The sequence below is a fragment of the Dermacentor albipictus genome, chromosome 8, assembly GCF_038994185.2.
Source record: "Dermacentor albipictus isolate Rhodes 1998 colony chromosome 8, USDA_Dalb.pri_finalv2, whole genome shotgun sequence".
NCBI lineage: Eukaryota > Metazoa > Arthropoda > Arachnida > Ixodida > Ixodidae > Dermacentor > Dermacentor albipictus.
In genome coordinates this window covers 133847977-133873416 of record NC_091828.1, presented here as the reverse complement: position 1 = coordinate 133873416, position 25440 = coordinate 133847977, and the positions used below count along the sequence as shown (strand labels likewise).

Genomic DNA, 25440 nt, shown 5'->3' with positions numbered 1-25440 from the left:
GACAGGACGTGGACGCGCGTAGCGCAAGTTCATCGTGTTTTCGTGTAGCATAGCACAGCATCGTGTAGCGTGTAGCGTAGGACCGCGTTTTCGTAGCACAAGTTCATCATATGTTTTTTTCTTTTTTTTCCTTTTAGCCTGGGTAGGACAATAAGCAGTATAATAGCGAGAGCTTGGTGGCGCAACCCACCGCCCCGTTCCAAAGTTGGCGCTCATAACATCCATCCAAACATCCTCTCGATAATCCTGATGCAACCAGCGCAGTATCGAATCCACCTAGAATTTTCCATCGCGTGACATAAAGCCAAGACGAGTACTGTTTAATGAAGTTAACTGATTATTATTGTCATAAATTATAGCGCTTTAGTTAGCATACATTCATACATCCTAAGTCAGAAAACTGTTCTAGCAGTGGCATACGAATGTCCTTTTCAAGTTTGCACTCAACTAGGATGTATAAAAAGTACGATCTAGGTTATTATATAAAAAGATGTTACTGTAACGCTTACCGACCGACGCTGAGCCGCTGTTCTCGTCCTGAAGCTCAAACGTACGTCCACGTCCTGTCTACTCAAAAAAGCGTCAGTGTAACACTAAGCGCCATATTAATCATGAACGTTCACCAATTAGCCCCCTCCATTGCTTTACTAAATTTGTGCAGTACTTTAGTTATTTTTCCAGTGGTACGTACCAGTTTGCGACAAGAAATTTTCACTAAGTAAATTTTTTAACGATATTAGGGCGGACGTCGTAAATGTACGGCGTGATCGCTTTTAAGTGTTTCTAGATTTTTTTTAAAATCACCTGTGGCTGATCGCACAATTCGTGTCCTTGTGGTGCGTTATTCCGAGAGGCGGACATTACTAACACGACAAATCGAAACACTTACTTAACTGATTACCAAAAATAATTTAATCATCATCAGCCTATCTTATGTCCACAGTAGGACGAAGGCCCCTCCCTGCGATCTCCAACTACCCCTGTCCTGCGCCAACCGATTTTAACTAGCGCCCCCGAATTTCCTCATTTCATCGCTCCACCTAGACTTCTGCCGTCCTCGACTGCGTTTCCCTTCTCTTGGCACCCATTCTGTAACCCTAATCGTCCAATGGTTATCTAACCGTCGCATTACATGACCTGCCGAGTGCCATTTTTTTCTGTTAATGTCCATTAGAATATCGTCTATATCCGTTTGCACTCTTTCTGTCTCTTAACGTTATGGCTAGCAATCTTCGTTCCATCGCTCTTTTCGCGGTCCTTAACTTATTCTCAAGCTTCTTTTCAGTCTCCAAGTGTCTGCCCCATATGTCAGCACTTGTAAAATGCAAATGATGTCGCCGAACCTTGGGTAATCTGATTGCATGTATATATATGCGCGACGCGAATGGCATAGAACTTTGTGGAAGGCACGCGGGTCCCAGCGATTACTCTAGAACATTGGACGACTGATGTATAAAAGCTGTCGCGCTTGACTCGCTGATCAGATTTTCGACGATCACCGACTGTGTTCGCGGCTGTCGCCGTTCTTTGAGTGTAGCCTGTTTTTGAGGGCACAAGTTCGCCCAATAAAACGCTAGTTTCGTCTTTCCCAGTTAGGATGCTTTCGTCACCGTCACTTCCACGTGACAATATTCACCCAAGTAACCTCCAAAAGAATAAGGGTTACACTGGACTTCAGTCAAGCAAGAGAACAGGCTGGCTTCAGGAAGGGATGCTCTACAATCGATCACATCCATGTCATTAATCAGGTAAGCGAGAAATCCGCAGAGTACAATAAGCCTCTCTATATGGCTTTCATAGATTACGAAAAGGCATTTGATTCAGTAGGGGTACCAGCAGTCATAGAGGCATTACGTAATCGAGGAGTACAGACCGCTTACGTAAATACCTTGGAAAATATCTTGGGAGATTCTACAGCTACCGTAATTCTACACAAGAAAAGCAGGAAGAGACCTGTAAAGAAAGGGGTCAGACAGGGAGACACAATCTCTTCAATGGTATTCACTGCGTGCTTGGAAGAAGTATTCAAGCTAGTAAACTGCGAAGGCTTAGGAGTAAGGAGCAACGGCGAATATCTCAGGAACTTTCGGTTTGTAGATTGCATTGTCCTGTTCAGCAACACTGGAGACAAGCTACAACAAATGATCGAGGATTTTAACAGAGACAGTGTAAGACTGCGGTTGAAGATTAATATGCAGAAGACAAAGATAATGATGAATAGCCGGGCAAGGCAACAAGAGTTCAGGATATCCAGTCAGCCTGTAGAGTCTGTGAAGGAGTACGTTTACCTAAGCCAACTAATCACAGGGAACCATCATCATGTGAATGAAATTCATAGAATAATAAAAATGGGTTGGATCGCATACGGCAGACATTGGATCGAAGCGGATCGAAGCATCGATAACATTATAGAAACTTCCGATTCATGTAGACGCGTCCTGCACTGAGCAATAACATTTCGTGGAAGGTAAAAGCGCTCACCCGTAAAAGATAAATGAGTTCACGTGTCAATATTTTGTATAATACTGACAGTAAGCTAATGGGCCTATTATTTTTCAATTCTTTAACGTCTCCCTTTTTGTAGGTCGACAGACATTTCGTATATAGAGTCGCCAGTTTCCCAAGCATTATGTCTTCTCCATCTTTAACTAAATCGACTGTTATTCCATCTTCCCCTACCGCTCTTCCTCGTTTCCTGTCTTGACAGGCCCTGTTGACCTCATCGCTAGATATAGGAGGAGTTTCTGTAGCCTGTTCTTTACTGTATCTAATGGAGGTATCCTGTCTCCTCTAGGTGCTGTATAGGTCAGTAGAGAATTCCTCCGCTGCTTTTACTATACCTTCGAGATTGCTGATGACATTACGCTGCTTATCTTTCAGTGCATACATCTTGGTTTGTCCTACGCCAAGTTTCCTTCTCACTGATTACAGGCTGCGTCCATTTTTACGGCTTCTTCAGTCTTTCTCCCGTTATAGTTTCCAATATCACTTATTTTCGCCTTGTTAATCAGTTTTGACAGTTCCGCGAATTCTATCTTATCTCTTGAGTTGGACAATTTGATTCTTTGTTGTTTCTTTATTAGGTCCTTTGTTATTTGGGAGAGCTTGCCTACTGGTTGCCTTCGTGACTTGCCTCCCACTTCAATTGCTGTCTCTGAAGCCAGCCTAGTTAGGGTTTCATTTATTACCTCATTGTCATCTTCATCTCTCCGCTCTAAGGCTGTATATTTGTTTGCAAGTACCAGCCTGAATTCGTCTGCTTTTACCCTTACTGCCTCTATGTTTAATTGTTCCTTCTTGACCAATTTTACTCTTTCTCTCATCAAATCGAGGTGAATCCTAGCCCTCTAACCTATGATCGCTGCACTTTACCCTACCTATCACTTTTACATCCTGCACTATAGTGGGACCGGCAGAAAGTATGAAATCAATTTCATTCCTTGTTTCACCATTAGGGCTTTTCCATGTCCACTTTCTGTTGCTGTACTTTTTGAAAAACGTGTTCATTATTCTCAGCTGACTCCTGTCTGCGAATTCTACCAGCAACTCTCCTCTAGCGTTCCGAGAATCGATGCCGTAGTTACTCATTGCTTGTTCACCAACCTGCTTTTTCTCCACTTTTGCATTGAAGTCACCCATTACTACAATATACTGAATTTCCACTTTTCTCATCGCTAGTTTAACATCTCCATAAAGCTGATCTACTTTATCATCGTTGTGCCTGGATGTTGGAGTGTAGGCTTGTACTACCTTTAATCTATACCTCTTATTAAGTTTGATTACGACTGCTGCCACCCTCTCATTAATGCTGTAGGATTCGTCAATGTTGCCCGCTATGTCCTTATGGATTAGGAGTACCACCCCGTATTGCTTCTTATCTGGGAGACCTCTACAGCAGACGACATTGCCGTTATTCAGCAATGTAGAAGCCTCATCAGTCCTTCTAACCTCACTAAGGCCGATGATACCCCAAACATTGTCCGATAGTTCCTCAAAGAGTCCTGCTAAGCTAGCCTCACTCGAGAGAGTTCGGCTGTTAAAGGTTGACAGGGTCAATTTGCATTGGCGGCCTGTCCGGACCCAGAGATTCTTAGCACACTCTGCTGCGTTACAGGTCTGACCACCGCCTTGGTCAGGTGCTCTACAGCTGCTGGGGATTGAAGGCCATGGCTTAATTGTAGGAATCATCAGGAAGGTAGTGGCCGAATACTGCACCAGGGAGGCCAATTCCTATTTTGGTGAGGGAGTGTCTTTGTTAAAGCTAAGTGAGCCTTTTTACTGAAGTACTATAGCGCCAAATAGACGACACGGGAAGAAGAGACATGGACGAGCGCTTATAGTACTTCAGTAATATTCACCAACTAGCCCAACAAAAAGTTCTGCTGAGCCTTTCTAATTTGTTCGTACCTGGATTAGTATAGCCCCACTCGCTCTCGGCATCTTTTGCCGGTGTGACGTGTCCCTGCAAGCCTGCAGATGTGCATTGGAGGAGGTGAAATTCAATCTCACCATCGCCAGGTTTTTAAAAAAAAATTCTTATAGGAGGATTCGAATTTCCGACTATGGCAACCGAGCATGCGACATCGTTCAGTCAAATCCCGTAGGCGGCGAGGCTACCTTATCGCCAACAAGTACAGCCCAGAGGGCCCTACATGCCTAAAAACTTCTTTGATTTATCCGCGATATATGGCAAAAATGAAGGTGGAAGTGGTCGCTTCTCTCACCCGAAAGGTGACGAGCCACGGGGCCTTTCCATCTTGTGCTGGGTCGAAAGGTCAAGTCGTCGAGAGTGGATAGGCTGCACTGTCCTATGCAAATACATATATGTATGCGGAAGCTTTCGCTCCCTAACGTATCGAAAGACTTTGCCATCGGGTTCTCTGCGACACAGGGCCCATACCGCTACTCGCGTTTAGAACAACAATAACGTGCACGATGCGCTCGCCTCGATCACAAAAAGGGGGGCATCTCAGTAGGCACATATAGGCAGCGCGCTTCGGAAATTTCTGCAACCCATTTCGTAAATCTTACGTGCGTAAAAACGTCTTTGATTTATCCGCAATAGATGGGTTTTGCTGATTGCGGTAGGTAACTCAATATAGAACCATTTCTAAGCTGTTCTGGCCTTGTAGTTCCGGCGGCCGTGAGCTGAGCTAGGCAAAGTATACAGGCGTTGTGACGGCCTGTATACTTTGTACGCCTGTATACGGCCTGTATACTTTGGCGTTGTGACGGCCTGTATACTCTCCACTTGTTCTCCGTCGAACATGAGGTGTTTCACGCTCGCGTACTTCAGCTTCCCCTCCGCACTCGTAGTGATGACGAGAACGGAGTGCTGCTTCATATTTGGAGTTATTATATCTTCCTTCTCATCGCGTGGGTTAATCCCCGCCGACATTTTGATGACGTCAGTCAGATATGCTGTTCCATATTTTGTAAGCTTAACTAAGCCCCCACGTGGTCGGAGAACAATTTTCTCGGCGCCGTCTGGAATGCGCGTATGCTGACGCTCGATCGACTTGGCCGCCATTTTCCTGCCTGCTTGCCTCTGCCGGGCTCGCTGTTTCGCAGTTTTGTGCCCGCTCTTCCCTAGCGGCACGTACCTTCCTCCTTCGCTAGCGTACCATTGTCCAGGCACCGAAGATTCCTCGAGTGTAGTCGCTCCTTCCATAGTAGCCATGATCCACAACTTCCGTGCGACCACGAGCGGCAAACGATCCTCCGGTGGGGACGCCTCGGGCCCAGTCGGCCGCGGTAGCCTCAGCGCCTCAGCTACGTGCTGCGTTGAACACACAAAGTCCAAAAATGGAGGAAATAAGGTCCCACTTGCGGAGAAAGCGGTATCCTCGTGGTCCTCTCGAGTTCCGTCGTCGATTGAGCACAAAGCCTAGGAAAACAAGATCGAAAGGCTGCCGAAAAAGGCCAAAATTCGCGCAGCCCATCGGAAGCGCGTTCTACCAAGAAGGCACTTCGTCTTCTTCCCCCCGCCATGGTAGAGAAAGCAAGCAACCAAGTGCTGTATTTAGTTTAGTTGCACACACATTTAGTTGTTTTTGTAATTGTGCATTGTAAATAGTCTTCAGTGTGTCATCCCTCGTTGGCGGAACAATATCTCGGGGTATCGGCATTACAATGCGGCAATACGGCATCACACTAACTATGTGATGCCACATTTAATTTTGTAAGCGGAACAAAGAGATAACCATGTTAATTTTATCGGTGTTCCTTTTTCAATGCGTTAGCATCCTTTGCCGAGTACCCCAGCGAAATGTGTCGGTCACGCGAAAAGTGTAATGCCTTGTGTCTGCACGAAACTGCATAATTTCCGAAGTGAGGACAGTTAATCGTTACGTTTGTGCAAATGTAAATAACTGGTAGCTTTTTAAGCGATAAGGAACAATTAAAACCAAAAGAAAATAAAATTGATCGGAGAGTACCCATACACGATCAGATTTATGCATACCCATAGGGATACATGGGGATCCATAGAAAATGCATGGGTAAGCCCATAGTAGGGGTGCGCAGACTTAAATCTGGGGCTGGGCCAAATAAAATATAGGGGTGAACCAACTTAAATTTGGGAAACAAAAGCAAAATCTCAGTAACAGCCGACCTAAAGAATGCTCATTGCATTCAAGAATGTGGTTAAGGAGTAAAAAACAAGAGAGATCTTTAATGTGAACTATGAAAGTCTGGATGCTGTTGTCGGTATTACTGTATAGGAATTCTAAAACGTCGCTACAGTTGCTCACGATGAAATGGTCGTCTAAAGATAATGCCTTAAGATGCGCTGCAAGAAAAGAGAGACAGCGCTAGTCCTTATTAACCTTCTAAAACTGGTACAGCGCAACATAGAAAGGAAGGAAAAAGCCGAGCCGGCCAGATGAAAGAACAGAGCGCTGACTTCCAACTGTTTCACGAAATATATAGCTACAAAAAAGCATCAGGATATGTCGTCACATCCCTTCACAAAACGTCACACCGATAAAACTACTCCATCATGAGTCAAAGAACGTGCAATTCTGTCATGCACGGTTAAACTGATCAAGAAATCTTACTTCCTGTGAAGATAGGCACTAAGATGGCGCGCTAACACACGTGCTGCCAGCAGTAATCTCCCGCGGTAGTTGTGATCAGCGCTTTCATTTTTTTGTTTTTTTTTTAGAACTTCACACCGATAAAAAATTCGGCTTACGCCCACAGTCGCGACAATAAATTCGTAAGTGTCCCTGTATAGCTCGGTGCACCTTGTAATCATTTCTTTTACCCTTTCATTAAGGCAGCAATTAAAAAAAGATTGGCCGCAAGGGTAACGTGGAAGTAGTGGTGCTGATGGAACTTTATTATTACAGAAATTGTTGCGCGGTTTTTTCCTGGGTGGTTCCCTCTGACAGGGCTCGGCTGGCAATCGCGGATCGCCGGGCTTGGTGGAGGGTCGCCAATTGGCTTCCCAGGTCCAGATCGGAGAGTCTCGCCTCCCAAGACCACGTAGCGAGTGTGTGTGCTGGGACACGTGGCGAAATTGCGTCGCCCGGACGGTCGATGCATTCGTGTGTTATGTGCGCGAGTGTCGCTGTGTGGTTGCTACACCAGGGACATGTCCGGGACATGTATCTGTCTGGGGAGATTGCGTGTACACGAGACAAGTGTGGGTATGTGTTCGTTTGCAGGCGGCACCAGGCCCTATAGCCTGGAGTTTATTGAGAGCTTTGTGTGAGGGAGCGTATTGTGTCCTTTCGAGACGTTGGTCCTGCAGCATTTGTTGGCTTGTGGCTAATAACTCGTGTGTCGCTCGTCGGTCTGTCGGGGGCTGAAGAACGGTGTGGTCCGCCGTTCGGCTAGTGAGACCTCGAGCGGCGCATTCCGCCTCTTCGTTGCCCCGCAGGCCTTCGTGCCCAGGACACCAGACGACACCGTGGGTCCGTTCTAGTGAGCGGACCAGGATTCGAATGGCTTGTATGCTCCAATCCCGTATAAACGACACGCCGCTTGCGAGCCCGCATGGACGCGGGCGGACCTTCGCTTGCTCTCGGCGTCGCGAAGTGCGAGAGCGGTCCCTGCAGCTTCTGCTGCTGCGCTGCATGTGGCGCGGATGGAGGCTACCAGGTTCCCTTGATTGACGACGGCAGCCCAACACCATAGCCACTAAGCAACTACGGCGGGTAAGATTCTAGAAATGGCAAAAATGTGCCAACTGATTCAGCATTGACAACATCATTCTGCCAGTCCTTCCAGATTTCCACCGCTAAAGGAAAGAATGAATACTTAAACCTGTTAAAGCGTGAGAGGAAAGGGCGTATACATTTATCGTGGTTATTTCTACTGCAGTGACGGTTCGGAGATTTCGAATATTCGTCCTTATATTTACCTGCTAAATTGTTTTTGACTAAATAACGTAAGGGTACCTAACTGACCGGCAATCTTTTCGTTTATTTGTTAGCTCATTGTGCGTTCATGTCGCGTGGTCAATTCGTGTCAATATCTCGCCGCTGGTAGTCGACTATCTCGGAAGTAGTGCCCGACGTAAATACTGCCGTACTCACTGCATGCTGCAGCGTTTAGAGAGCTCCCGCCCGAGATTGATCTCAGTTCGCAAGTAGGGTCACGGAGAAACCTAAGCTTGGCTCCTGCCGGTGGGATGGGGTAAATGCCGATTAAGTGCGGCTCGAGCTGGCATTTTAAATGCCCCGCATGTCCTCGTCACGTGAACTTCCTTTTCTACAAAGGCAGCAGTAAATTGGCAGTAGACCCAGGAGGCCGCGCGTGCACCTTACCTATGTGTTCTGACCGCCTTCTTTTCTGGGTCTTTATTTTTATTCATAAAATAAAACAAGAAAGCGCGTACCTCTCCTCGTTTTTTTTTTTTTTTTCCTATGCTTCGAGCTATTACCCGACAAGCTTGAGCAACGGTGCTACGGTGAACCCATTCCGGCCGACGGGCGAGACGCGATCGGTCCACGGTTCCTTTTCCCGGCTGAAATGGCCCGGAAAAGAATTTAATTACTGGCAGTGAACGCACCGGTGGCTGCGCAAGCGAGCCCAGGCGGGAGCGGCTTCACTGCCGGCTGCCACCGGAGAGCCGCCTTCACAGCATGCGGCAACGCGTAGGCAGATTAAAAGAAACGCCGCAGCGGGCGTGTAAAGATTGCGAAAACACTTAGCGAAGCCATTTGCTTCCGCCATTGGATCGAAGTCAAACCGTGCTTGTTTCTTCTGTCGTTTATTTGAATGCGGGCACTGTCATCCCCCGGATTTTACGCTTGAGATTTCCGTTATTCATTCTAGATACCAACCGTGTCTTTCTTCATTTTTCTTTCGGAAGTTATACTTGCTCGTGCCACTTACAGCGAAAGCTGTGAAAGCCAAATTTATGCAATGTTCGTGGTGTCTGCCGCAGGCCCACTCATTATCACGGTTTGCGGCTTTTGCAAGTCATCGTCCGAGACAACGCTGCGAGTTGTGTTCGTCGTACGGTGCGGGGATGCTGTTACTTTGGTCTCCCCAAATGATACTAGTTTCCGCAGTATCTCATGTTGCTTCTGATCGTGGTTTGCCTCGTCTGGTTTTCTTAACACAAGCTCACAGCGAAACTCCATTTAACCCCAGACATTCCTCAAATTCAGTCATTCAGTCTGTACGAAATTCGCATCCGGTAGTGTTGTCGAGTCGGTCAGTTGAATAGAAACTACTCAGGAGCGCGAGTGTATTCGAATTCGCGTCAGCCTCGGCAATCCTGACTCCAAGTATGTGCCTACAGCAACACTATAGATCTGCAACGTGAACCTCCATCGCTCGTGTGCGCCTTCTTAGCCAGCCATCGGCTTTTCTAAGAGGCTCCCTTCGGTGTCACTTTTCGCTGCCCAGCCACTCTGCTCTCTAGACACTTCCGACAGGCGCCTGGCGTGCAAAGTGTGGACGCGTCTTTCTGCCTCTTTTGACGCACTTCCTCCCGGAAGCCATCCGTCTTACGCGAGGGGTGTTTGCCGATCGAGTTATTCCTTTCCCACGTCAAGGCAGCTTTTCTGGTATATTTTTTTTTTTTTGCAGCCTCCTGATTAAAGAAACTCGAGTAAATGGAGGCGGTGTTGCTGCCACTTCTTATTCGCTCTTTGCATTGAACGCCTTGTCTGTGCTGTCGATGATTGTTTTGGTGATGTATGTTCCTTTATTTTTCTTTTTTGTTATTTCTCTTTTTTTTCTGCCGCCGAACTCAGAGCACTGCTTTTTTTATCTTTACTCGGAAATGTAGCATCACGTCTCGCTGTCTTTGAAGACCGGAAGATAAAGAATGCTACGACTGCTTCGAAACTGGCAGCGTCTTAGCTAAATTGTTTGTGAAAGTGGGGCCCTGTTTGAGCACGGATTTTAAGGCGAAAGCCTTTCTAGGCTCATGGTGAAGTTGTGTCAGCAGACCTGACCGCCGGAGTGTCCGCCGAAGCGTCATCGCGCCATATGAAGACAGAGTAAAGACAGATTAAAAAATGAAAAATGATTGATAGTCACAGTTAGTGAATAATAACGTTATAATAGAGATTGGTAGAGGTTAATGACTAATAATGACTAGTAATGACTAATAACGGCTACTAATAATTTTCAATGACTCAGAAATTACCAATATGTCTGACGACGGCTCGTAATGACCACAATTGATTAGAAATGACTAGAAATGTCTAGTAATTAGTAGTAAGTACTAAAATGACTACTAATGACTTGTGCTGGCAACTAATGACTACGAAATAAGCAATATGTTTAATCACGGCTTGTAATGACCGCAATCGATTACAAATGACTAAAAATGCTTAGTAGTAAGCAGTGATGCCTAAAACAAAGACGTGAGTGATGACCAAAAGAAAGAAGAGGAAGAGAAGAGATAAGGAGAAAGATGTGAATGATATGAAGAGGGAGAGTAGGCTTTCGCCGTTCACCTATTAAGAGAGATCTTAAGAGACCCTGTAATATTTTTTCTGTGTGTGCGTGTGTGTGCGTGTGTGTGCGTGCGCGTTCTGAACTAGGGAAGGCCAACCTGTGCTTTCACACAGACGGCAATGTTTTTGTTTCATTATTGAAACATTTCTAGCGCTTAGTGGAAAAGAGGAAGAAAGGCAAGAAATAAACCACATGACGTAAGGAACGCTGGTCTTGGCTGATTTTTACTTCGCAATATATCTCCCAGCCCACGTGATGACACACTGGGGAACTGTTACTGCGCATGCCCGTCGCACCTCATACTGCGTGAGTAACACGCAGCCGATGGCCAAGGTCACCCAATTCTTTATTTCACAGCACCATTGAAGTTGTGCTCACGCAGCTATCACCTTTTTTATTACAAAAGGCTTGCTATAATAATTTCAGCTTTGATTTAGTGTTCTGTCTTTTATAATGTAAGTTTTGGTCGCGCTCAGTGATCGTGTACTGTCATATGTAAGAGGCATGCGGCGCAGAAAGGAAGAAGAGGACCACGTGCACGTATCGGCACGAACGGCACGAGCCCTCGACCCGAGCGGTGGTCGAGAGAGAAGCGGCGCCGAGCTGGGATTATCGACGCGGCTCTGGGCCACGAAGGTTGGAGCATCGCTCTGGCGACAGCAGCCATGGAGGTTCGGTCACGCCCGTGACGCTGGTGATCCGGGGTGTGGCCGTGGGCCTCGGCGACGTTCGAGCGAGGCTCCTTGGACCGGCTGCAGCCTCTCACGGCAGTGCCGGCTGCACTCCAGGAAGGATCCCCCTTCAGAGGCAGACAAGCGCGTACGATAGTCCCCGGGGTGTCTCGTCGGCACCCGAAAAAGAAGTACCGGCGGAAACCGGAGTTAGGCTTAACCGCTAAGGCCGGGGTGCCACGTCACCGACGGCGTTCGGGACACCGGCATCAGAGACGGACGGGTTGACTGGCCAACACTAAGGCAGCAACATTTACGGAGTCGGCGAGCACACCGACTATGATGAAGATCCGACACTCATCGGACTCGGGAGATACATGCGACGACAAAAGTCAGCAAGAACGGTCCTTTCCAGTGGCGTTGCAGCCATAGGCTAGGAGTGCCTGACTTTCGCGTAGAAAACGCCAAGGAGTAACGTATAGACGGGGATAAGGACATGTTTCGTGATTATTAAGTAGGTAAAATAATTGGCACCATTCCTTCATTGTGGTTTAGTTTGAGTGAACATTATTTTAAATTTGGAGTAGAGTGTGATTCAACTCTGTTTGCTGTGCTGTTTTGCATATCCCAACCACATCTCTCGTAACATCCTCACGCCCCCGGGATCGGTGACACACGACATGTACTTTATTCTGATCCGTAGGTTTCCTTTATTTACTTTTTGTCGTTTTCTTTAAGTGTAGCAGGAGTGAACATTACAATAAACAGAAGAGCTCTTTTATTTTCCCATTCCATTTCCCCATGAATAATAAACAAATATATGAGGTTTACGTGCCAAAAGCTCGATCTGATTAGGACGCACGCTGTAGTGCGGGACTGTGAAATAATTTGAATTCCACCTGGGTTTCTTGAACGTGCACCGAAATCTAAGCACACGGGTGCTTTCGCAATTCGCCTCCATCGAAGTGCGGCCGCCGTGGCCGGGATTCGGTCCCGAGACCTCGTGCTTAGCAGCCCAATACCATAGCCACAACACAATCACGGAGGGTGTTTTCTCCCCATGAATCAAACTGCTTTCCGATGTTGTAAACTGCAACATTTGCTAAATGCACGTGAGAATAACATTTCCTACTCAATCACTTCTTAGTAATTACGAGAGTAATTAGTAATTACAAGCAAATTACGAAAATTTCATGGCGTTAAGATAAGAATCACCAAGGAGGTGACCTCGCTACTCTTGTGTCCAATAAAATAAATGAAGCGCATGGAACAAAGTGACGCAATCAGGAATATCTGGCAACAAAGGCCAGTGACCTCTAAAGGGTGCGAGAGAACAATTCGCAGGCACCGGCGCGCCATGCTTCTTGTCTCGGAGTACACGCGCGAACTACTTGGCAGTGCCACTAGAGGGCGCAGCATGTCTACAAAGAAGCGTGAGAGAGGAACCCGGTTGCCGCGTGACGCGCTTCTGGACGTTCGGACGCCCCGGCGCGCCACGCATATTGTGGGCCACGTGCAGACTTCGTGGCGGCGGCGCCAGATGGCACCCAGTGTTCTTAGGGGAAAGGAATCCTGCTGCAGTGCACGCTCTGTGCGTAACTCGTTTCAACGGTGAAAACAGGTTAATTGTGTCGATATATTGGTTCAATGCTAAACGCGATACCGTCGACAGTCGATTTTTCTTGCTTTTCATTGTTTTTTTAATAAGTGGTTGTGAAAAGGTTCACTGCTCACGCCACAAATAACGTTAACGTATATTTTTCTGTAAAATAGAAAGACAGCATTTGTGGCAGCGATATTACTTCGTCAAAGAACGGAATACTTTTAATTGAATGAACGCGCAATATAAACGAGCATCTTTCCGCTGTAAAATATATATTATATTGTCACAGTCGCTAATGTGGGAAAGGAGGACGATGATGGTGGCCTTGGAGACGACGAAGAAGAGTGTAGCATTATCGCTGCTCTACGCTTGCTGGCTCAGCCATTAAAAGCCATCTGTAGATAGACGCACGCTTCTTCCTTCCTGTAACATCTTTGGTGGACGTGCGGGGTAATCACTTGTGCAAGACAGAGCTCCGCAGCGGACGTAACCTGGCCGCCATGTCATCCGAAGGAGAGAGTTCAACCACGGCCCCGTTGTCGCCACCGACGGTCATTCTGGCCCAGCATCGCGACCCTGGCATGTTTTCCGGGATCGACAACGTTGACGTCAATGACTGGTTGCAGAATTACGAACAGGTCAGCGCACACAACAGGTGGGATAACACGCTTATGCTGACCAATATAATATTGTACCTCAAGAAAACGGCACGGGTCTGGTTCGAAACACACGAAGAAGAGATTACGAGTTGGGACCAGTGCAAGCAGAAGCTTAGAGATTTGTTCGGCAAGCCCGTCGGCCGCCAACGTGCTGCGAAGAAGGACCTTGGGACCCGTGTACAGACGTTCACTGAATCTTACGTGGCGTATATCCAGGACGTCCTCGCCCTTTGCCACAACGTGGATAACAGTATGGCAGAGGCAGACAAAGTCAGCCACGTTTTAAAAGGCATCGCGGACGACGCGTTTAACCTGTTTGTTTACAAGAACGTAACAACGGCCAATGAAATCATTAATGAATGCCGCCGCTTTGAAGACGCGAAGAGGCGCTGCATAGTTCAACAGTTTACGCGTCTACCTAATACCGCAGCTTCATCAACGTGCGAAGACGTTTGTCCACCGCGTGAGCCCACCTACTGCGAGAACGTCGTACGTATCGTTCGGCGAGAAATCGAAGCAGCGTCTCCTGCCACGCCAGTGACGCAGTGCTTTGACGATTCCAGGCCGCTTGTGTCTCTCATTCAGTCGGTAATTCGCCAAGAACTTGCCAATGTGGGCCTTCCGTCCAACTGCTCCGCCAGCCGTCCTGACTTTGCTTCGTCTGCTGCCCCTGCCCCTGTTCACCGGAGCCAATACGGTCCATATCCAAGCTATCGCAACCCGGCCGAATGGCGCACACATGACGATAGACCCATCTGCTTTTACTGTGGACGTGTGGGCCAAATCTCTCGCCACTGTCGAAGTTTCTGGCCATCCCACTCTCGACCAAGCTTTTCCGCCTACCGCCGCTCCCCACTGAGTCCTCGCCCGCCATCACTGTCCACCGAGGTTGAAGACGCTCCTGACAACGCTTGCCATCACCACATAGTCGCCGCTCCCGTTCGCCCCAGCTGCGTCGCTCTCCATCCCCAGCTCGCCGTCGCCGCTCTCCGACGGGAAACTAACTGGGGCAGGTCCTGGAGGTGACGCTGCTCTAGAACCCCGGCCTGAAATTCCTCCGCTGACCCTGCCTACTAATCGGAACCCTCTGGACGTGGACGTGGATGGTTTGCCCGTTACAGCACTCATCGACACTGGAGCCCAAATTTCCACCATGAGTGCGGAGCTTCGAACGCACTTGAAGAAAGTACTGACACCTGCTCCGACTCGACTGCTCCAGGTCGCCGACGGTGGAACTCCGGCTGTGCTTGGAATGTGTACTGCTCGTGTCAGTGTCGCCGGTCGCCACACGTCCGTTTTGTTTAGTGTGCTAGAACGTCGCCCTCACAATGTGATCCTCGGACTCGACTTTTTGGCCGCCCATTCTGCTCTGATTGACTGTTCCGCCGGCGTTGTACAACTTGACCTACTACTACCTGTCCCCGTTCACCTTCCAGCTCAAGCTCCAACTCAGCTTTGTTCCGCGCATTTTATACGCCTGCCATCTCTTGTAGCAACCTGCATCCCTGTCTTGGCCTGCCCACCTGTACCTGACGGAGACTATGTCCTCACTCCCGCAACTTCAGTCCTGCTTTCTCACAATGTCTCCTCCCCGCACACCATCGTTTCTGTTGCGGACAATCAGACATGTCTTCCCATCCTAAATTTCGGACAGTGCCCACAAGTACTTCCTCGAGGCATGTCTCTAGCCACGCTGTCACCGACGCACGAGTGCCACATTTCCGCTCTATCTGTTGCGTCGTCTTCGACCAATGCTCATTCTGCGCCTTCTGCATCAGCCCCGACCGATGACTTTACAAAGATGATTGCACCGGACCTCTCAAACCAACAAGCCGCAGAGCTCCGTGGCCTCCTCAAGTCCTACTCCGACATTTTCGACCTGAACCATCGCCCTTTGTGTCAAACTACGGTCGTAAAGCATCGTATAAATACCGGCGATGCAGCACCTGTTCGCCGACGCCCATATACCGGGTGTCGCCTTTTCAGCGACAAGTTATCCAGAGTGAGGTTGACAAGATGCTTGCCAAAGGGATTATTGAACACTCTTACAGCCCGTGGGCGTCCCCTGTTGTTCTCGTCAGAAAGAAGAATAACAGCTGGTGATTCTGCGGTGACTATCGTCATCTAAACACGATCACCAAGAAAGGTATATCCACTTCCCCGCATTGACGATGCTCTGGAATGTCTCCACGGTGCCACTTATTTTTCGTCTATAGACCTCCGCTCTGGATATTGGCAAATTGCCGTGGATGAAATGGACCGTGAAAAGACCGCATTCGTCACACCAGACGGCCTATATCAGCTCCGGGTAACGCCTTTTGGCTTGTGCAATGCCCCGGCGACCTTTGAACGGATGATGGACATGCTCTTACGAGGTTTGAAATGGTCCATCTGCCTGTGCTATTTGGATGACGTCATCGTATTCTCTTCAACTTTTGCGACGTATCTTGAAAGACATTCATCTGTTCTTTCTGTTTTTCGCACCTCTGGCTTACAGCTCAACTCGTCCAAGTTCCACTTCGGTCACCGCCAAATAACCATGCTCGGACACCTCGTCGATTCGTCAGGCATTCGCCCCTACCCCGCTAAAGTACATGCTGTGCAGAATTTCCCCATACCAACTTGTGCCAAAGATGTTAGCAGCTTTATTGGCCTTTACCCGTACTTCCGCAGGTTTGTGGAAAATTTCGCCCATGTTGCCCGTCCCCTGACTGACCTCCTGAAGAAAGACGTTCCTTTCTGTTGGGGCTCTGAACAGGCGTCTGCTTTCTCGCAGCTCATCACGCTGCTCACCACATCTCCTGTTCTCGCCCATTTTGACGCCTCCGCTTCGACAGAAATCCGCACTGACGCCAGTGGCTACGGCATCGGCGCAGTTTTAGCTCAACGACAATGTGGGCACGACCGCGTTATCGCCTACGCCAGCCGCCTCCTCTCTCCCGCAGAGCGCAATTACTCGATTACTGAGCGCGAGTGTCTCGTCCTCGTTTGGGCGGTGGGCAAGTTCCGACCCTACATATATGGTCGACCATTTACAGTTACAACCGACCACAACGCCCTTTGTTGGCTTTCCTCCCTCAAGGATCCCCCTGGACGCCTCGGTCGCTGGGCCCTACGGCTACAGGAATCCACATACACTGTGGTCTACAAGTCGGGTCGTCTACATCAGGACGCCGACTGCCTGTCTTGTCATCCCATCGATGTACCAGATGGTTTAGTGGATGTGGCACCGATCTGCGTTCTTTCGCTCCCTGCCTTGCAAGACATCGGCGCTGAACAACAACCCGATGAGTCGTTATGCCCCATTATCGAACGCCTGCTCTCTGATCCGTCTGACCCATCCCTTCACATGTTCGTACTACAAACTGGCATCCTGTATCGCCACAACATGCACCCCGACGGACCCGAGCTCCTAACCGTCATTCCGTCTCATCTGCAACAGATTGTACTGCAGCAACTGCACGACGTTCTCAAGGCTAGACACCTTGGCTTCACGCGGACCTATGACCGAATTCCGCGAAGGTTTTTCTGGCCCCGTCTCAACCGCTCCGTCTTACGCCATGTTGCCGCGTGTGAGTCGTGTCAACGCCAGAAAATACCAGCTGTGCCTCCCGTCGGACTGCTGCAGCCTTTGGATATACCGGCAGACCCTTTTTTTGCGTTGGAGTTGATCTTCTCGGACCATTCCCTATATCAAGTGACGGAAAGAGGTGAATTGCCGTCGCTACGGACTATACAACTCGCTATGCCATTACTAGAGCCCGACCGACCAGCTGTGCCACAGACGTCGCTGATTTCTTGCTTCACAGCGTTACCTTGCACCACGGTGCACCTCGTAAACTTCTCACCGATCGCGGCAGATACTTTCTTGCCAAAGTCATAGACGACCTACTTCGATCACGTGCTACTAAACACAAACTTACTACCACTTACCATCCTCAAACTAGCGGTCTTACCGAACGCTTGAACCGCACATTAACTGACATATTAGCAATGTATGTTTCATCCGATCATCGCGACTGGGACATTGCTCTACCATTTGTCACGTTCGCCTACAATTCCTCGCGCCACGACACAGCTTGATATTCACCCCTCTATCTCCTCTTCGGCCGTGAGCCGACTTTGCCTTTCGAGACTCTCCTTTCGACCACACTCGACTCGCCCACAGAGTACACTCGGGATGTCATAGCCACAGCGACCCAAGCATGCCAGATTGCCCGCATTCGTCTTTCTGCTTCACAGACACGCCAGAAGTGCCGTTACGACCAGCGCCATACCGACGTGCACTACGAACCAGGTGCTCTTGTGCTAGTTTGGTATCCAACTCGGTGCGTTGGTCTTTCGGAGAAATTCCTCTCACGGTACTATGGCCCTTACCGCATCCTTAAGCTACCGCAAGGGGAACATCTCTCCCGTGGCACTAGCGATCCTCACCAAATTCAAATCACCGGAACGGGCCGTTGAGCTCGTGTGGGTCTCGGCTCACTCGCAAGTGGAAGGCAACGCACTCGCCGACCACTATGCCCGAGAACTGTCAATCCAGGCCGAGGACGAGCCGGAGCTACCGCACCCCGTGACTACAAGAAATCACGCAAATGTACAGAAGCGGCAGATGTAGGCTTCCCCGTCCGCATCCTCAACTCAGCCGAATGCAGCAAACGATCGTGCGACGCACGCAAGCGGGTTCGCTAGCGCATCCCGTGCTCTTACACAAAATGTTCCCAACAGAGCATGACACTTCATGCCTTTTTTGCAGACGGTCAAAAGGCACTCTAGCACACATCCTTGCAGAGTGCACTAAGCTCAAGAACCCCCCACCAGCCCCCTGCCCCCCCCCCCCCGAGCGATGGGAGACCTTGTTGTCCAGCCCCGACCTACCGACCCAGCTCGCGCTGGCGGCTAGGGGCCAGGAACTGCTGGACGCATATGGGACCTGAGAAGAAGGTTCCACCCCATCTGGTGCCAGCGCGCACCAACCGTCACTAAGGGCTCAGTACACAAGTTGATTCTCTCTCTCTTACCGCATTCTTCGCCAGGTGACCCCTGTCACATATGAAGTGTCTCCGCTGGATGCCACGGTGCCTTCACCTCTCTCTGACTAGAGTTGGTCGCAACTGTCCAGAAACGCGGCACATAGTAGCCGTGGGCGCCGGCAGTAGGATAACTCATTGATACCACAGGCACATATTTCGATTCCTAATTTGTTGTTTTGTTGCAGTGGCAAAGCAAAGTGGAATCATCAACGCTGCTATTGAACCAAGAACACAGTCCTGCATAATAATAAATGCAGCTGGCATGCAAAAATATCCTACATTATGATTGTTACCTGTCGTATACAAACAGGTTATTCCTAAATGAAAACGTTTCTTTCATCAAGGTTGCTTCATTTCACAAGGAACCTTGCATCAGATCACATCCTGCATCTTGCATCGCAAAAATACGTTAGCTATGGTTGAAACCTCTCCATAACACCATCATTGTTGCAAGAACATGTTTCAATGTTATAGCAAACACACTATAGTAAGAGTAACAACATGTTTCTTATATGAGGCACATTAACATCCGACTTAGGTGTTTAAAAGATAAACGGTGGGCCTACATCTTAAAGGCACCCGTTAAACACCATTGTGAGTTTATTTTTATTATTTATTGGCATTTTTTATTTACTTATTTACTTTTTTATTATTTGGTGATGATCTTGCACACATCTTTATTATAGGATGTTATGAAAGCATAGATACTAAATAGGGGTAATGAAGAGTGTAAACACAAAAAACACCATTTAGCACCCTTAATGGCGTCAAAATTTTACTGTCTAGCGGGAAGGAAGCACTTTTCCCACCGCCTGATAGCTCCCGCTGCAGTCAGCCAGCAAACCGGTTTATATAGCACGACACTTTGAGCCGCAATGTAGTGTAGCCCACTGAGCTGACCGCTGTTGTGCGTAATCAAGCAATAGATGACAACGTAATACCTTTGTATATGTGGTCGGCTCCTGGGTATCTCTATGGGGCAGACAAATTTGTTAATAGGAGAACGCCCAACATTCAGAGGCTTTGTTAATCAACCCATTCTTTGTTGCATACGAAAGTAGGCAAACAGGCGAAGGGTGGTAAAAGCAAGCGCGGGTGCGAATATCGCCACGCAGTCAAATCCGCCCGCACAAGACGGTCGTGCTTAAGAGGCAAAAATCATCCCACTGTTAGCGCACGACCTAAGAGGGCGGCATGCCGGTAGCATCTGCGTATTAAGTCGTCCAGTTGTCGCATTGCGTTAAAGAGTGACTGTTTTATGTAAATCATGGACAGTGCCACAATAGGGGGTCGATGTTCACTTCCAGAAGTACACGCTGCTGGGCTAGTCACAGGACATGCTGTGCTGAGGTGATCCAAAAGGACACTATCATAGTGCGTCAACAATCACCTCGGCAAAGCATGTCCTATGAAAATGTTTCGTTACGTTGTCGATTATTCGGTGATCCTTTCCGCCCGCCCAAATGAAGCTACTTCTCTGTTCGACCATGTATTTGAAAAACTCAAGAGCATTTTTGAGGGTTGACGTTCACAAGGGAATACCCCACAATGGCCAAATCCTATTCCTTGACCTTGCACTGCACCTCCAGGAGGAGCACACGTGTTGCATATATGACCCACCTTCCAAAAAACATCTTCTCCCCTACACTTCCAATCATTCAAAAGTTGTGAAGCGCTCCATATCCCTGGGGGCTCTCAAATGCTGTCGTTCGCTCTTGCCCTACTTGATGTCCGGCAGCTTTGCTAACCAAGTCCATCGGCTTATGGCAAGTGGCTATCCAGCACAACTGCTGTCATCCTCGAAGGAAGTGTTATTGCAAGAGGGTTGCCGATGAAACCGCGCGGTGTGGTAAAGGACATGTCCAAGATCGTGGCGATTGCGTATGTGTATTGTGTGGCGCACCGCATCAAGAAAGCCGCGCGCCAGTGTTAAGGTGGTGTTTACCGCTCAAGAAGTTGGGAAGGTTGTGAAAAAAAAGTCAACGATAGCCGGCAAACGCCTGGACTGTGTAGTAGTAAGTGACACACCGCCAAGCCCGTCGATTGCAATACTAAAGTAGTTTACGCCATTTCAGCCTCTTGCGGCTGCGCTTACATAGGACAAACGGGACGCTGCCTAATGAACGTTTACGTGAGGATGCGCACTGTGTCAAGATTGAGACTGGTAAAAATCTTGCTGTTCGTTGTGCAAAGTGTGGCTGCTCACCCCGCCTAAACGACACACGTGTCCTGATAAGGTACAGCGATCAGATGGCCAGGGATATCGTTGCGGCTTTTTCAATTTGCGAGTTAGGAGCCACTTGCGTAAGCGCCTATTCTATAGAGAAGAAGAAGAGGCTGCGCACGGTTGCACCGCATGCGGGTTCCGCCTTTACATCGCTGAACCCTGGATAATTGACGTCAGCGCCGCCCCAACCAGCCTCAATCGACTCCTTACGTCGAGCGGAACACGTGGACACCCAAGGCTATACTGTGAGTCGCTTGCTCCACGAATTACGGGACTCTGAACTTCGCAAGAGGCGCCCGCCCAGCTAAGCCTAACGACGGGTACGGTCTAGCCGAAGACCTTGACCCAGTTCGGTGCACCAATGGCCACCAGTGATGGCACCGAGATGAATCTCGAGCACGCGCAAATCCCACTTCTTGATGAACCTGCCGGCGGAGACTGGCTCACTGTTAAGTACGGTCGGAAGAAAAAATCGACTCCCACCAATCCCCCCCTCCAACCCCGACACCCATCGTTTCCCCGACAACCACGACTCCCACCGCAACCTCTAAACGACCTCAAAGTAATCATCCGTCCCCGAGAGGGACTCAACCTTGCCACCTGGACCACGCCACAGGTCATTGAAGGCATCAAGCTGGCATGTCAGCACCCCACTACTGAGCACGTACGGACCCTTACTGTAAGAATTGACCCAGTAAAAAACATCGCTATTGCTAGTACACCAAACCAAGAGCTAGCTATGAGCATCCATCACATCACTACAATTCACCTGGGCGGTCGAGAATTTGCAGTCACGGCATACGTAGCGGCACCGGACAGCTCCGTCAAAGGGGTCATTCACGGCATTCCCGCAGAAGTCCTCCTCAACGGGCTCTAGGCACCTGGCCGAGAAATCTTACATGCCCGTATGCTCGGACAAACCGCTGCAGCAGTGATCACATTCACTGGCAAGGCTGTACCCTTCTACGTGCGATACTACAACGGTGAAGTACGATGCAAACCATACCGACCAACCACGCATTTCTGCCGCATCTGCCACCAAGTCGGCCACCAGACCGATGTTTGCCCAACTCCAGAAGCAAACCTATGCCGCCAGTGTGGTACACGGAACCCCACTCAGGACCATTCCTGTCACCCCCGGTGCGCCTTATGCCAGGGGCCTCATCCTACGGCTTCCAAGGAGTGCCCTGATCGACTGAAGAAGGCATCCTCAGCATCCCAAAGGACCAGCCGCCGGGACTACTCACGGTCCAAGTCTCGGTCACGTACAGACCAGCAACGGAAGCGTTCCCGCTCCAGGTCTCGCTGCTGCTCGCAGAACCAACCCGGAACCTCAGCGGACCTGCTGTACCGGGATCACGAGCGGTGAGCTGGTCAGCACGGCTTTTCCCCTCTCACACAGTCCACCAAGACAACACCTTCTCATCACGTCTACACACAGCACCCACTCCACATAATTCTTCACCCATACACAATACTGATGTTCAACTGCAAATTCTAGCTGAACTAAAGGCCATCAGAGAAGAAAACAAACGCCTTCATGAAGAAAACAACAAACTTCGCACGCAGATTGCAGGACTATACGCGACTCGTACTGCCCCTCAGCATTCCACACCAATAACCGCACCCTCAATGGCATCATCTTCGGATCATTCTGAACCCATGATTCTCGCGGAATCAGCAAAACCAACAGAAATCGCACAAGTCTAGGAGAAAGTTGATGTACTGCAACGGCAGCTTCTAGCAATGCAACAAAGCATCCAGCAACTGGCAAGTGGTATTGAAGAAACGCGGCTCGCAAAAGATCAGCGATGCAAGAAAGTCAGTACACTAGTACAACAGGAGGCAGAGCAGGGACACCCTGCCGATCCACCCGTCAGCCAGGACGAATAGCAAAACCAACCACAGGAACGAAAATCCACTCATAATCTGGCAATGGAATTGCCGCATCTACAAACGCAAGCAAGGATCACTGAGACAGTACATAAGTAACACCAAAACGTCACCAAGCGTAATCGCACTACAGGAAACAGGCACACACCCAACTCAAGCTGGCTACAACACACATACCACCACGCCTGAAAGCCGCGTGGCCACACTTACAGCTAAAACGCTCACAACCACACAACACACAATAGACGGCAGTGACGTCGATCATAACCTAATTGAGATCCTGCCGCTCCAACGAGGCCGAAAGAGCCCTTTCATACTAAATATATACAGCCCACCCAAGCAGAAGCAGGCCAAGTTCGACTACTTGATCACTAAAGCGATTGGCATAGCCAAAAATAATAGTCTGCTGATTGTAGGCGACTTCAACGCTGCTCACCAGGCATGGGGCTACACGACAGCCACATCAAAAGGCACTGCACTCCAGTGCATGATACAGCAGCACCGTCTCACCATCCTCACAGACCCCGCATACCCCACACGCCTAGGAAAGAATGTCTCCCGAGATACATGCCCTGACCTCACCCTCACTAAAGGGATACAGCAAGCTGCCTGGCACAATACGGAGGAAACTCTGGGCAGTGACCACTGCATACTTGCCACCACATTGAACGTTAGCATGCACGCCACCCGATAAAAAAGACAACACTCACAGATTGGACAGCTTTTCGCAAAGAGCGAGCGGATGACTCCTCAACGGGTATTACGGATCTCGAGCAGTGGGTACGAGAGCTCCATCAAGACGTAGCCTGACATTCAAAACAGATCACACTCACCACAGACATACCGGCCGTAGACCCACACCTTCTTCACTTCTGGGAAGCACGTCGAGGCCTTGTTAGGAGATGGAAGCGCCAAAAACATAATCGTAAATTGAAACTACGTATAGCGAAACTCGCGGCAACCGCGGAATCTTATGCTGGGGAGCTCACCCGTCACAACTGGCGACAACTATGCAACAAGTTGCAGGGTAATCTTAGCACGGCCAAAACATGGTCGCTGCTACGCCATCTTCTTGACCCCACACAAAGCAAGGCAATTAGCCAGCAAACAATCCAACGTATCCTCCACAGCCATCCGGGTTCTGATGACGAAATCCTGGAGGAGTTGCGGGCGCGGTACATAGGCGATTTCGAACCCACACAAGGACAACCTCCAACCTACAGCGGGAGCGCCAATTACGACCTCGACAAGCCGATCACTATCACTGAGGTGCAACAAGCACTCCGTGCACTCACACGAAACACCACCCCAGGCAAGGACAAAATAAATAACAAGCTCCTGCGCAATCTGGATGATGGCACCATTCAATCTCTTACTGACCTCTTTAATTATCACTGGGAAGCGGGTACACTACCAGCAGACTGGAAGCACGCGGACATCATACTCATTCCGAAGCCAGGCAAACTCTCCAGCTTAGAAAATATGAGACCAATTTCACTGACTTCATGCCTAGGCAAGCTTCTGGAACATGTCATTCTGAAACGGCTTCAACCTTACCTAGAATCCAGCGATCTCTTTCCCGAAACAACGTTCGGATTCCGGCCCCACCTTTCTACCCACGACATCCTTCTTCAGCTGAAGGAACAAGTCCTTGAACACATCTCACCGCACAACACCGGAGCGATTTTAGCACTCGATCTCAAAGGCACTTTCGACAATGTGGCTCACCATACCATCCTTACAAACCTAAGCCTCACGAACTGTGGTCGTAATACTTACAATTATATACGCGCCTTTCTAAGCAACCGCACGGCCACAATAGGCATTGGCTCACTCAGAACCCCGACGTTACCTACCCGTAACACAGGAACCCCACAAGGTGCTGTTCTATCACCCACCCTTTTCAATATTGCTATGATGAAATTACCTGACAAACTCAACGCAATACCAAGAATCAGGCATGCAATATACGCCGATGACATCACTATCTGGACCACCGCTGGTTCCGAAGAAGAGAAACAAGACGCCCAACAAGCGGTTGACGTCGTCCAGCAATATGCAAAAACAAGTGGTCTCCGGTGCTCCCCCGAGAAGTCAGAACTATTAGTCGTTCAACAGAAATCCCGAAGAAAACTCAATGAACTACCAAACATTACACTCACCCTCGACGAGAAAGAAATACCCACAGTAAACCGCGTCCGCATTCTCGGACTCCACATACAACAGGACGGCGGAGGCACATACACCATCCAACGTCTCAAGCAGACCACCTTCCAGATCATGCGAATGGTCAGCCATATCACCACCAAACAATACGGACTGAAAGAAGACGACATAATACAGCTCGTCCAGGCCCTGATAATCAGCCGCATTGCCTACGCTGCCCCGTACTTGCCCCTCACACCCAAGGAGATAGATCAATTAGACG

At 49.1% G+C, this 25440-nt stretch overlaps 2 protein-coding genes across 8 annotated transcripts in view; one reads left to right on the top strand and one right to left on the bottom strand.

Moving 5' to 3' along the window:
- Positions 1 to 25440, top strand: part of LOC135913476 (chaoptin-like) — a 372394-nt gene that overhangs the window by 251220 nt on the left and 95734 nt on the right. The window lies entirely within an intron of this gene.
- The window catches only part of LOC139049188 (uncharacterized), a 451752-nt gene that overhangs the window by 375727 nt on the left and 50585 nt on the right, over positions 1 to 25440 (bottom strand). The window contains exon 1 of one of the 5 annotated variants that reach the window (XR_011508161.1): positions 5625 to 5934. The exons of the other annotated variants lie outside the window; for them this stretch is intronic. The gene's annotated coding sequence lies outside the window, so the exon portion shown is untranslated. Of the gene's footprint in view, positions 1 to 5624; positions 5935 to 25440 lie in introns of those variants that run through there. 5 annotated transcript variants of the gene reach the window in all.